Here is a 6,000-nt window from a genome sequence, read left to right as displayed (position 1 = left end):
CGCAAAATTAATCTGTCGTTTGCTCGTAGTTTTGGTCAAATTATATCAATATGCATGCTATCCGAATATTTCCGCATTAATGCTAACTATTCAACGGTCTCCGGTCTTCGACCGTCCCGGTCTCCAAAGACCGACTAAGCCATATCAATTAAGCTAAGACCGTCAATTTGTCTACTCAGGTCGACGGTTTTAACAGACCGGCAGAGACCGTTGATTTTGCGGAGACCGTCACTAAGTAGGTCCCAGCTGTACCAATAGACGCTTTGAGGCAATATGGCGTCGTACAAAACGGAAAATGATTTGAAACAAAACAGTCGTAAATAATCAAAAATCAGTCAGAAAACGAACATGTTAAAAATATAATGAAATATAACATGAGCATTTTATATAAAAAATAAAACAATTGTGAAAAGTTCTATTAAAATTGTTTATTCTATTTTCTTTATAAAACAGTTTTAATTTTATTGAAATTGAAACCATAAAATTCATATCTTCATAATTGAATACCCAATTGATCTTGAAATCATAGGGTATCGAGTTTTGGAATACCCAATTAAATGGAGCCAATACCCAATTCCAAAGGAAATGATGGAGTAATACCCAATTCACTTTTAAAGCTTATCTGTTGCTCTGAACATTCACGACTGAGGTATCTGTATAAACATAAGGATTGCTACAATAATTTATAGAATATCTTTCCAGGAATTTAATAACAAAAATTCAATAAACCCAAAGATTTAAAATGAAAAAACTACCAAAACATCTTATCTAACAGTCAATGACATTCAATTTTTCATATTTTGCCTAAGCCTAAACATAAATATTGTTTCAAAACAAATATTTATCAGTTTTTTGTTCAACAAGTTTAAACATGTGGCACTCTTCAGCAATTTACATGGTAAGAAAGTATTTCAATTAAAAAAACATTTTTTTGCCTAAATACACTAATATAATCTTATCATACAAAACAACAATAGTCATATTGTTACAAATACCTGGAAATTTAGTAGTGTATAACCTATACTTTAAGTGATAAACACAACAAAGAAACTATCACATCAACTTTGACACCTACTAACATAACAAAAACATCAAACACTATGGCTTTAGGTACACATTCTTAAGCCTTAGCATTCCATTTTTAAAGGGCGAAACATAACAAAAACATAAAGGACCATGGCTTAACTTTCTGAAGACTTAACATTCCAACTTTAAAGGACTTTAAAGCCACTATAAACAATATACATGTCTGTACATCACTTCTGGTCATAGGGATTAATGGTATTGAACAATAGTAAAACCCTGATAAAATCTAAACCCCCTTCAGCTAAAAATCTTGCAGGAATGTTAAGTATATTATGAATGGCACCTTGCAAGGCTGTCGTAATACAACTGTAATACAATACAAGTTAAAGTAAAAATAATTCTATAAGTTTTACCCTTAAATTAGAAAAAAAAAAATATCTAAAAACATACAATATAAATACTTAGTTTTAGCAATGATACCCCAGGTAAAAACTTCCTTTTTACTTTAAAAAAATGTGGCTTTAAGAAAGGAAAATTACTTGTACATGTATATGTAATTAAATCAGGAATGTTTCTAATAAAACAATATTGTCAATAATTTGAAACAAGAGGGCCATGATGGCCCTGAGGTCGCTCACCTGTATATAGCCCCCCCCCCCCCCCCCCCCCGGCCCAATTTTTACCCAAGGGCTTTTATTTGTTTATTTGAACAGACTTGGTAGACACCCATAAGAAGATGTTTCCCCCGTTGGGTTTTTTCAAAGAAGATTTTTAAGTTTTTGCTATGTACGAGGGGTTATCCAAAAATTCGTGGACTTTTTAAATATCTTTTGAACGTCAGCGTGTATTGTAATGAAATTTTATCAGCATACTTTGTAGAATATTATCAACACATTTTGAAAGGAACAGTCAATTGTGTCCATTAATAATGATTTTATGTTGCTTTTAAATAAGCACATACACGGCACCCGGCGCACGGTAGGAAAAAGCAGTAAGTCATCGTATATTTCTTGCTAAAAATAATAACGTAGAAAACCCGCTGAACATCGTATGTTTCTTCTATGATGTCATTTAAGTAATTTTTTAAAATAATGGACGTCATTTCAGTTTATTTGTGTTGATATCGCTAGAAACGCCAGAAGCCTTTATTGTTTACAACGGGAAAATGACGGACACGCGGTAATTTGAAAGTCGCTCGATCATATAACGATCATAAATTTTTGTTGTAATTTAGGGATGACATCTACAAAAACATTTGATAAAAATCAGCAGACGAACAGAGAAAAGAAAATTTCACGATCATTTGTGTTAAAGTGGCATAAGAAATTTAGTGATGGACATTACTTTGAGAAGCAGTAACCGTCATTGACTGCGTAACGTTGAAGCACAAGTTGTACGTTAATATTATGACGTTGACGTCAATAATTTTTTGGAGTGCGCCGCTGTCGCCGACATGTGTTTATGTAAAATTAAATATTGTTGGAATGTAAAAAGCTACTCACATGATTTTTTCAGTGTTAATTTGTTATTAATGCTTCTAAGCAGTGTAAGAATTTCAAATTAATATCTCAAATATATTTTACGCAACAAAGAAAGTCCACGAATTTTTGGATAACCCCTCGTATATAAGGAAAATCAATGACCCCCGGGGCGGGGCCAGTTTTGACCCCTGGGCTTTTATTTGAACATACTTGGTAGACACCCATTAGAACATGTCTCATGTTAAATATCTTAGCTCTAGCTCTTTGGGTTCTTTAAAAGAAGATTTTATAAGTTTTTACTATATGCATATAAGGAAAATCAATGACCCCCTGGGGCGGGGCCAATTTTGACCCCAGGGCTTTTATTTGAACAAACTTGGTAGACATTCACTAGAAGATGTTTCATGCCAAATATCTAAGCTCTAGCTCTTATGATTCTTTAAAAGAAGATTTTTTAAGTTTTTACTATATGCATATAGGGAAAATCAATGACCCCCGGGGCAGGGCCAATTTTGACCCCAGGGCTTTTATTTGAACAAACTTGGTAGACATTCACTAGAAGATGTTTCATGCCAAATATCTTAGCTCTAGCTCTTTGGGTTCTTTAAAAGAAGATTTTTTAAGTTTTTACTTTATGCATATAGGGAAAATCAATGACCCCCTGGGGCGGGGCCAATTTGGACCCCAGGGCTTTTATTTGAACAAACTTGGTAGACATTCACTAGAAAATGTTTTATGCCAAATATCTAAGCTCTAGCTCTTACAGTTCTTTAAAAGAAGATTTTTTAAGTTTTTACTATATGCATATAGGGAAAATCAATGACCCCCTGGGGCGGGGCCAATTTTGACCCCAGGGCTTTTATTTGAACAAACTTGGTAGACATTTACTAGAAGATGTTTTATGCCAAATATCTAAACTCTAGCTCTTACGGTTCTTTAAAAGAAGATTTTTTAAGTTTTTACTATATGCATATAGGGAAAATCAATTACCCCCCAGGGCGGGGCCAATTTTGACCCCAGGGCTTTTATTTGAACAAACTTGGTAGACATTCACTAGAACATGTTTCATGCCAAATATCTAAGCTCTAGCTCTTTGGGTTCTTTAAAAGAAGATTTTTTAAGTTTTTACTATATGCATATAGGGAAAATCAATGACCCCCGGGGCGGGGCCAATTTTGACCCCAGGGCTTTTATTTGAACAAACTTGGTAGACACTCACTAGAAGATGTTCCATGCCAAATATCTTAGCTCTAGCTCTTACAGTTCTTTAAAAGAAGATTTTTTAAGTTTTTACTATATGCATATAGGGAAAATCAATGACCCCCCGGGGCGGGGCCAATTTTGACCCCCGGGCTTTTATTTGAACAAACTTGGTAGACACTCATTAGAAGATGTTTCATGCCAAATATCTAAGCTCTAGCTCTTAGGGTTGTTTAAAAGAAGATATTTAAAGATTTTTCTTTCGGTTGCCATGGCAACCAGAGTTCTGCATGGAATTAAATTCTTTGAACAATTTTTAAAGGTGACCACCAAAGGAACATTCCTGTGAAGTTTGGATGAAATTGGCTCAGTGGTTTATGAGGAGATGTCATTTAAAGCAAAAGTTTACGGACGGACGACGGACGACGGACGGACGGACGGACGGACGCCGGACGAAAAGCAATCACAAAAGCTCACCCTGTCACTTTGTGACAGGTGAGCTAAAAAGGCCTTTGGGCAATATGTTTATATAAAGATTGAAATGAAAAGATTTCCTGCACCTTAAAGGCATAGTATGCCTCAGAATCAAACACATTTTTTACTTCTTTAGAAAGGGCAAACATGAAATTCATTATATTAACATTAAAATAATGGTATTAGAGCATGTTAGATGTTTGTTACCTGAATAAGTATACCTTAATGTGACAATCATAATGTCTTAAAAATAGGAAAATGTAGACAACTTCTATACAAAGTACTAAATCACTTTATCTGTGCTATGTCTAATTGTAAAAAAAAAACAGAAGAAAAAATGGCTACAATTACATATTGAGTTTTCATTTTTTCAGTTTATTATAAATATAAATAAATAATATCTAGCTGTCTGGGAAGAGAAATGGAAAATGTCGTTCCATCCAGACAAATGCCAAGTTCTCACCATCTCCAAGAAAAGAAGCCCCATCTGCCATAACTACACTCTTCATGGTCATACTCTAGAACACGTCACATCAGCTAAATACCTTGGATGCACCCTGAACAACCTAGACTGGGGCCAACACATACATAACATTTGTAACAAAGCCAACCGTACCACCAGCTTCCTGCGAAGAAACCTCAACATCGCCTCTACTTCAACCAAAGAAACGGCTTACAAAGCCCTAGTCCGCCCCACAGTAGAGTACGCGAGCACTGTCTGGGACCCCCACGAGAAGGGAGACATACACCGTCTAGACATGGTCCAACGACGTGCTGCACGGTATGTTAAAAACAAGTACCACAACAGGTCCAGCGTCACAGACATGCTTGCGGACCTTGAATGGAAATCATTACAAGAACGTCGAAAGGATGCCAGACTGATCATGCTCTACAAAGTCATCAACAACAAGGTCGCTCTAGACAATTCACAACTAATACCCTCCAACTCCACATCTACAAGAAATTCACACAACCTAACCTACAAGATACCCTACTGCCGTACACAATACCGTCAACAATCCTTCTTCCCACGTACCATCAAAGACTGGAACAGCCTACCTCCAGACACTACGTCAGCCGGTACAGTTGAGTCATTCCGTACTCATCTGTCCCAACTCTATATCTAAACCACACTCTTGTCCGTTTTTAACCTGCACTGTATATATTCCTCACTATTTTTACTCTTTCTTTCCGTCTTGCGCATTAACCTGGCAGTAAACTTCAGTTAGTTGAAGGTGGCCAGTATATTGAAGAAGAAGAAGAAATTTTTTAAACATACTGAAATCTTTAAATACAACAGTAAGATAAAACTAAGGCCACAAAACAGACAAATATCTTCCCATAATATTCAAGTATTAAAAATAAATAAAAAATATATCCCTCATAAAAAATAATATTTCCTTTACTTATAAGGAAGTAAAAACACCAATAAGGAAATAAAAAATACATGTATATGTCTATAAGAGTAAATCAATGTACATGTATCAATAAATAGCCCAAGGTGTCAAAAACAATAATGTGACATCTGCCATTAAATTCTTTAATTCATTCATAAAAAAATATGTTATTGATTTTTTCTAATATGACACATGTGATGTGTAAAATCACCTGATACAAGAAGAAAGGAAAATATATCCGGATTTTTTTTTTTAATAATTGCCTCCCCCCTCACATCCCCCCCCAAAAATGACATGTAATTCAACTTGAATCAAATTGATTTGTTATAAATTCAAATCGCCATCATAATAAATATTGATTTTTCCCAAAATCTTTCAAATAAAAAATAAATAACAAGACAACACCTGTTGCAACTTCATTA

This window comes from Ruditapes philippinarum, unplaced genomic scaffold, assembly GCF_026571515.1.
Source record: "Ruditapes philippinarum isolate M1 unplaced genomic scaffold, ASM2657151v2 ctg893_1_1_1_1, whole genome shotgun sequence".
Classification (NCBI taxonomy): Eukaryota; Metazoa; Mollusca; class Bivalvia; order Venerida; family Veneridae; genus Ruditapes; species Ruditapes philippinarum.
This window is presented reverse-complemented; position numbering follows the sequence as displayed.